This window comes from Apium graveolens, chromosome 5 (genome assembly GCF_009905375.1).
Source record: "Apium graveolens cultivar Ventura chromosome 5, ASM990537v1, whole genome shotgun sequence".
Classification (NCBI taxonomy): domain Eukaryota; kingdom Viridiplantae; phylum Streptophyta; class Magnoliopsida; order Apiales; family Apiaceae; genus Apium; species Apium graveolens.
Window position 1 is genome coordinate 102198308 of NC_133651.1, and position 9380 is coordinate 102207687.

Here is a 9380-nt window from a genome sequence, read left to right on the forward strand (position 1 = left end):
CTAATCAAAACATTATATCTATATTCGAGTTGAACATTTTTATTTCGAGAAAAAAGGTTCAAGAATTCCATTCAACCCCCCTTCTATAATTCTTGCTATATTGTTAAGGGACTAACATAAATGATCCTTCACAAAAATGTCCACAAGCCAATTCATCAATACAATCAATTCGAGACAACCATTCATTTTCATTTATAACTATGCGTCGCCTAACCTCATATGACATCTGATCCACTAGAGTCCTCAATTTCGAATTTTATCCAAATACCATGTCCCATTTGCGTGAGAGGTCTTCATATATACGGTAAAGAATTTTTGGAACTCGGATGTATTAAAGGTAATTGATCCGGTAACACTCGAGGGACAAGTCCCAATAGACATAACAATCTCAATAGGACTGAAATCGTCTTCAAAGTAGGTATAGTTGGAAATACAAGGGTTTCGGTAGTTGAATGATCAGGTTGCCACACAATAACCTCATCTGAATCACATCAAAATCATGCCCATGATTGAACACTAAGGAGTGAAGGGTCTGATTGAGAGTCCAAGGTGTAAGGGTTCGATCAGAATCGTCATCACTATTGTTGTTAAAAACCTGAGATAATCTACAATCACACAGAAACATAAAACTAATTAAGGTTATCTTAACCCTAAAAAAATTCTAGTCCCTAGAACCAACTTAAATCTGAAAAAATTACTGATAATCTTAACTCAACTCAATATGAGTCGGTCGCTCACAGTCACTTACACATTCTTCATATACCCTATTATCCTAACTTATTTCAGGGACCGAATCCTCTGGCTCTGATACCAACTTATGACGCCCTCAAACCCGGGGTCAAGATTGAGGACTCACGATACCTTTATACATAAAACTTTATATAAATAAATAATAAACAACCCCAAATTTCTACAAGTATCCACACATGATAAGATGTAAAATAAGATACAACTACTAACCATGATCATAAAATTATTACAACTCTTTTCAAATATAAAACAACAATTCCGACTTGGAATTGTCAGATAACCCATATATATCCGAATTCACTCTTATATCAAGGCCATCTACCTGAGCTGGAAAGACACTCTTATGGCGATGCGCCTAAGTTACACCATCATCTTGCTTAACTGCAAAGATTAGACAAATAGAAACAAGGTGAGCTATAAGCTCAACAAGTAAATATTATAATAATTAACTAATAATATGGCCGTAACATTTGAGTATAAGGCTTGATCAAAGGTTCATGGTATTTAGGGTTCAAAGTATGGTTTAGAAAAGAAGGGTTCACTTGGTTTCAAATCTTTTCTTACCAAAACCTTTCAAACATTTCTTAAAAATCTTTTTGTTGTACCATTTCCATTTCGCCTGTTACAACCGGCATTTTCGTGTAATATTAATTGTAAATTTGGTGTAATTTTAAAGCCGAATGCCAATATATTCAACTATTGTATGTTTGTGTGAATGAGAATTTCTGCGTCTTAAATTGTCGTTATGTGGTATATGGTTTTTTTCAAAGTAAAAGTTTATTTATTTCTTTTATTTTTGATTTATAAGGAATATTTTAAACCTTGAATAAATATCTTTTTAAAAGTTATTTTGTTCACAAAATTCAAAAGTGGTTTTATAAAATTTCTAAAAATCCAAGTTATTTTATGGTATAAATTTTATAATTTTTGAACTTTTATTTTATTTTATAAAAATAAATCTTTATAAATGTTAGTTGTCATAATTAGCAAATTACATGGTTGTCCTTGCATGCAAATCCTTCTCTATTCAATTCAAAGGGCTAAAGAGACAATTCCAACCCCACTAACTCTTATTTTTCTAGCCAAATTCCTTCTTTACCCTTGCATGCAAAATGAACCAAGTATAAGTGGAGGGATAGTCTTGTCAATTCTCATTCCCACTCACATTTTCCAAATCAAAAACCATAAAGCAAGCAATTGATATGATCATCCACTCCACTCACCATCACACTTTCTCCTCCCACCCTCTTCATTCCCTCACTCTCGGCCCTCCCCCTCATTCTCTCGGTTTTTCAGCCGAAACCAACCCCCTCCCCATTTTCTTCATTCCTCCACCAAGTTTCCACCTTCTACACAAGTAAATGTTACTTTCATACCATGATCACATATATTCCAAGGAGTTTTGAGTAAAAAGTTTAAGTTTTAAAGTTGCATGTTAAGGTTTTAGTTGAAACTCAAAGTACAACCTCGATTTTTGTGGATTTAAGGTTGTTTTTGAGAGGACTACAAGGAATGGTGAAGTGCCAAGTCTTGAGAAAGAAACTCTTGATGTTAAATGGCCATTCCCTTCCATTTCATTCGGCCATGACCTTAAGGGAGCCGAATGAATGGTCCTAGAGATCATTCTTGTTGCTTGGTTCAATTTTTGTATGTTTATGTGATAATGGCATGAAACTTGTAGTGAAAATTTGATAAAACTCTTTGCATGCTAAGTGATCATCTAGGTATAGCTTATTATAGGCTTGCATGTCAATTTTATGATAGAATATATTTAGAAAATATGTTGTTTTGGTTCGCAAAACTCGAAGTTATGTATGCATGTGGATTTCTCTTGAAATGTTGGAAGATTTTGATCATTAGGAAGGATTTTATTAGTAAGCTTTAATTTCAGTAGGAATAAGGATTTAATATTGATTAATGCTTCTTGATGCATGGTAATAATTCGTGTATATCTTTTATAAAAATGCATAACTTGTTGTTTTAAAAACTTGATGATTTGTGAGTTGTGAAATATGGTTTCTTTTGTTTTGCCATGATTGCACCTTAGGTAAGGATGATCTCCACCAATATTATTTTTATTATAAGGGAGTTATTTCAGTAGATCAACATGTTTAAGTCTTGGTTTGGGTATTGGGTTGTTGGTGGATGAGTTTGTCAAGTAAAAACCTTAGAGAAAGGAGAGTCATAGTTTCTGCAGAAAATTAGTTTAGTACCCTGAGGTTTAGAGTGAGTTTTGACCATATCATTGATGTGCACTTTGAGGCCCAAGCCACCAGAAGTTAGTATTGGGAGTATATAAAAGGTTTTAGGTGTTGGTTGGAGGTTTGCATGTCATTCGGTTAGGTGCACAAGTAGAATAATAAAATCTGTCTAGGAGGGGACAGTTTTGTTGCAACTTAGAAATAGGGATATTTGACCATGTCATGGGTAGGCCCTCATTAGGCCCTGTTGGGCCTTAGTTAGAGGGAGTGTCAGAGAAGTTTTTCCAACCATAGATCATAGGATATGAGTTAGAACCATGTGTCACAAGTTAATTCAAGTCAGGGCGTTTTCTGCCCAGAAAAACAGGGGAACCATGGACTTTGAGCTTAGGCCCAAGAAGGCCCAAGCCAGGCCCTTGAGCCACATTAAGTTTGGGAGATGCCCTTAGGTCAGGAGAGTCTTGTGTAAAAGTTTTGAAGGAAAACTTGTAGTTTAAGAGTGTCTAATACACTCAAGAAACCATAGATATCATTCTGAAATTTGCACCAGTGAGCACTTACACTTATCACATAGTTTTAGAATACTTAGGAGTGAGATTTAGGTTGACCACCATAGTTGTAATATAGTATAAGGACAGTAGAGCAAAAGGCCCAAGTGAGGGTCAATAGGTCTTGGATAGTTTAGTAAAGGCACATCGAGTTAGGAAGCCAAAAATTAGAAGACTTTGTCTAGTTTAGCGACCAAGTGATTTAAGTTGTGAGTCGAGATCATCCAAGACACGTGTTGCATTATGGTGTGTATGGTGCTATTTGGTATTAATATATGATATGTGATTATGTGGCTATGTGTGTGTAATTATAATTTAAAGGTGAATATAAATTAAGTGCATATAGGCCTAAGTGCCATCTGTGTTTAAATTCGGGTTGTAAATAGGTTAAGTTGGTGTGGATATATTATAATGAGGATTATTATTATTTATGTAGGATCTCGAGATGAGAGAAAACTTGCCATAAAGGTCGAGTGAAGCTTCCAGTTGCTCCTACCAGTCAGACCAGACCAGCCTTTCTCAAGGCAAGTGATTCAACCTGTCTTTCGTATTCACTGTAAATAGTTCATTTATATCGATGCAACTATCCTGAGTCATTTTGATATATATATATATTTAAGTCAAGCGTATCTTATATTTATCCTTGAAATACCATGAACCCTTGAGTACGTATTGCAAGTAGTTCAAAAGTCTTATCATGATAGTAATTTAAAGTAATTTGAATGTCATGATAAAAGAAAGGGTAGTTACAACTCTTGGTTGATTCTCTTGATTAACATGCTAATGATTCCTAAGTATTGATATCTCATCCTGATACTTGAACCCCTATAGAACCTTACCTTGAACCCTGAAAGCCAGATATTTATCAAAGTGATTCCTCATTGATTACCCCTCTTTCTTATCTTAAAGCTTGACAATTCTGATAAATCCTAAGCTAAAGATCATTTCTTCATACCTTAACACCCTTAGTATTTATGAAGCTTACCTTCTTGATGATCCAGCACTTGAACCTTGATGAGAAACCATTGCTTTAAGCCCAGTTTGGCATTACCCTTCATAATATCCAATAGCCTCGCTAAAATCCCTTGTCCAAACTTTGATATATGAAAACCATTCAGTTACCCTAATAGAGTATAGTTTTGTGGATCATGGCCCTGAAATTTAGTACCATATTTCCAGTGTTTCGAGTAGATCTATAATTCCTTGATAAAATGTTTCTGTTAAAAGAGATTTTGTTATAATTCGGCATCAGTTTTTGAAAAAAATAAAATGTAGGTTTTCAGTCCCAAAAGGGGATAAATGTTTTCTTGAATAGTGGATCTGGACTGAGACGCGAGTCCTTTCCACCCTTATATTAGGATTAAAAGTTGCCTAGGGATTCCCATTAATGTTGTAGAACCTAGCGAGGTTCGGGATTACTTCGCGGCTGATCACCGACTCTAATCCGTAGCGTCATAAAATGATTTTGATTAAAAGTATGATTTTGAAGTTGTTTTGATACAAACAAAATGATGCCACCACCCAAAAGTTTTATCTCTCGATATCATTGGTTATGTTTTCTCATTGACATTCTTTAATATATATCTCGACTTATGTTTTGTATCGTATTGATTTGCACTTGTTGAGCATTTGGCTCACTCCTTACTTTACCCTGATATTACAGCTAGCAGCTATGGTTAGATTTAAGCAGACCGCCCGTAAGACCTGTGATGTTGATGCTTATGTTCGAGCTCAGGTAGAATAAGAGATAGTAGTTTTGTGTGAGGACTCGATATTTAAAATCAGTTGTAATAGATGGTAGTGTTGGGCTGTTCCAAACCCTAAACTATAAGATCTTGGATTTGGTTATGTTTATTTATTTGGTGTAATAGTTACATTTACTTCGCTGTTTAAGTTGGGGGTGTGACAGGTTTTGGTATCAGAGCTACGGTTTAGAGTCCCTGGACAGCCCAAATAGGTTATAGGGTATATGTATAGGTTATAGATAATATGCAAGAGAGTAGGTTAAGTAAGTTTATTATTAATACTCCTTTTATTGGTTTGTCAGCAAAGGGCGCATTCCTCATCATCCTCTAGGACGGACGACACCATTGCTTTCTCCGTGTATGCTGAGTTGAGGCGCGAGTTCGACATGCTTCAGGGCAAGTACGACCGACTGATAGACCGACTAAAGAACATGTACCCGGACAGCCGAAACTATGAAGGGAAGCCCAAAGAGCAAATGACTGCGAGACTTGAGATCTTGGTTCAGTACGTCAACACTAAGCTTGAGGAGATGCCAGCGCACCGAGACCGCACCAGCCAGTATGTAATTCAGATGGTGGCGGATGAGCTCCAGAGCATTGTGAAGACGCTTCGAGAGGAAAAGACTACCAAGCCCCGTTCAGATGGAGTGGAGCCTTAGTTCTTCCATTTACCTTTCCATGTTGTTGTATTATCAGACTCCGTAGAATTCCCAGTTGTTTCCGTTATTTCCTTTAACTAAGCCTGTTGTTCCTAGAATCAGACTTTGTCCTAATCCTATGTATTGTGACCTTTAAATTTCAATAATCATGCTCTATTGTTCCATTTACTCTCAACTGTTATTTTACGCTTTTATATGCATCGCCATATCTGCTTAATTTGAAACTTGACCTCATAAGTAAATAAGAAAACCATGCGATACCCTCAAATTATTTTAATCATTCATATCTGTTTTGACATAACTCTTATTTCAGGATTATGCCTCCCAAAAAGAAGAACCCTACAACCACATCCACCACAAACCCAAATATTCTTCGATTACTGGAAGTTTTGCAACAACAAACCAATGATATAGCTCAACAACAACTAACCCTTCAACAGCGAATTGAAAACCAAGATAACCGTGAACCACACCAACCCCCTGAACCACCATTACCACCTAGACAAGTTGTCACTTTCAAAGCTTTTCAGAATATGAATCCACCCGCATTCCATGATACCACTGATCCAGTAATAGCTAACACATGGATTAAGGAAATGGAAAGGGCTTTTGAGTTGGTACAGTTAGGAGACGATCAGAAGACGCCGTATGCTACTTACTTCTTGAAGGGTGAAGTCATCTATTGGTGGGAATCAGTAAAAGCTATGGAAACAACTCAACAAGTTTCTTGGGAGAGATTTAAGAAGTTATTTTTGGACAAGTATTACCCTAAGTACATGCAGAATCAGATGGAGCTTAAATTTCTTGAGTTGAAGCAAGGGAACATGACTGTATTGGAATATGAGAAGAAGTTCACTGAGTTGTCAAGGTTTGTAACAAAGTATACCAGCACCGAGGAGGAAAAAGCGAAGAAATTTCAGCAAGGATTGGAGCCTTGGATCAGAGATAGAGTGGCTATGTTTGAGCTTGAAACTTATGCGGGAGTAGTACAGAAAGCTGCTCTGATTGAGAATAATGGGACGCAGTCAAGGAAGGAAAGGGATAACAAGAAGAGGAAGGTTCCATTTTATGGAGAAAAGTCTGAAGCCGAAAGTTCACAAGATCGGAATGTAAAGAGGATCAGATTCCATAAGGGCAGAAATTTTCAAAAGAAGGGAAATTTGGGCAAAAGGCAAGAATCAAAAGGGAACAACCAGGCAAGCCAATGACAAGTTGGAGAAAACAGGTTCCAGAGACCCGAATACAAGCACTGTGGAAGAAGGCACCCTGGAGTGTGTAATAAGTTGAGCATGACATGCTATAGGTGCAGTCAGAAGGGACATTTGGTGAATGAGTGCAAGATGCCGAAGCCAGGAGTTACGTGCTACAAGTGTGGGAAGACTGGACAAATGGCTAGGGAGTGTAAGGCAATCGGACCAGTCAAAGCTCTAATGAATGTGGCAAGTACCAGTGCGAGCGTGCCAGCTGAGGTATTGGCATTACCTCCACCACCCGCACCAACCCCGCAAGCAACAACAAGGAAATTTGATCTGAAAATGAAGGATGCTGTTCAGAATTCTAAGGTGATAGCAGGTACACTTTTACTCAATAATGTCAAAGCTAAAGTATTGATTGATTCGGGAGCAACAAGATCTTTCATATCAGAATCTTTTGTTGATAAGCTTCAATGTGATAAAATGATTATGAGTGAGGTGGTAAATGTGGTAATTGCGAACCAAGAGAAGATTCCTGTGAATCAATTCTGTCCGAAGTGTGAGATCGATATTTCAGGATATAAGTTTTCAGCCGATTTGATACTCTTCAAGTTGGGGGAGTTTGATATAATTCTAGGTATGGATTGGTTAGGAGAGAATAACGCTCAGATTAATTGTAAGACCAAGAAAGTGTATTTAAAGACGAAGAGTTGAGAGAAGGTAGTATTTAAGGGGCAGAGGCAAGAACAACTATTTCTTATAATCGTTCAGTCTAAGAAGCTACTTACAAAAGGTTGTGAGTTGTTCCTAGCGTATGTAGTGGATTCAGAAAAAGGCAGTCCCAGCATAGAAGATATCCCCGTAGTTAACGAGTTTCCCGACGTGTTTCCAGACGAACTACCAGGCTTACCACCAGATCGACAAATCGAGTTCGAGATCAACCTTGCTCCAGGCACAGAACCAGTTTCAAAGGCCCCATATAGGATGGCACCAGCAGAAATGAAAGAGTTGGCGAGCCAGCTACAAGAATTGTTAGATAAAGGAGTGATACGGCCAAGTACGTCACCATGGGGAGCACCTGTTCTGTTTGTCAAGAAGAAAGATGGGAGTATCGGGAGTTGAATAAGGTGACGATCAAGAACAGCTACCCGCTACCAAGAATAGATGACCTTTTTGATCAGCTAAAGGGAGAAAAATGCTTTTCAAAGATCGACTTGAGATCGAGATACCATCAATTAAAGATCAAAGAAGAAGATATTCCCAAAACAGCCTTTAGGACCAGATATGGGCATTATGAATTCCTAGTAATGCCGTTTGGATTGACCAACGCCCCGGCCGCATTTATGGATCTGATGAATCGAGTATTTAAGAAGTATTTGGACAAGTTTATCGTGGTATTCATTGATGACATCCTTATTTATTCTAAGTCGGAAGAAGAGCATAAACAGCACCTCTGGATAGCATTGGAGATACTTCGGCAAGAGAAGTTGTATGCCAAGTATACCAAATGTGAGTTTTGGTTAAAAGAAGTTCAATTTTTGGGGCATGTCATTGGAAATGAAGGAGTTAAAGTGGATCCGGCAAAGATTGAGGCAGTTATGAGTTGGGAAAGGCCAAAGACTCCTACGGAAGTGCAAAGTTTTCTAGGATTGGCAGGATACTATAGAAGGTTCGTCAAGGATTTTTCGAAAATCGCCACGCCATCGACCAAGTTAACCAAAAAGAATCAAAAGTTTGAATGAAGTGCAGAATGTGAGGATAGCTTTCAAGAGTTGAAGCAGAGATTGGTAACGGCTCCGGTGTTAGTGCTTCCAGATGACCAAGGAAACTTTGTGATATTCAGCGACGTATCACATAAGGGATTGGGCTGTGTGTTAATGCAACATATTAAGGTGATTGGGTATGCGTCAAGACAGTTGAAACCGCATGAGTTGAAGTACCCGATGCATGACTTGGAACTAGCCGCCATAATGTTCGTACTTAAGATTTGGAGACATTACCTCTACAGAGAAAAGTGTGAAATCTACACAGATCATAAGAGTTTAAAGTACATTTTCACTCAGAAGGAGCTCAATATGAGGCAGAGGAGATGGCTGGAATTGATCAAGGACTATGACTGCTCGATAAATTACCATCCTAAAAAGGCGAATGTTGTGGCCGATGCTCTAAGTAGGAAGGAGAGACTGAATATGATGACAACATCAAAGGAATTATCTGAAGAAATCAAGAGATTTGAACTGGAACTTTGTGATTGCGGAAAAGTTGAGGAAGTTTGTCGTGCAAT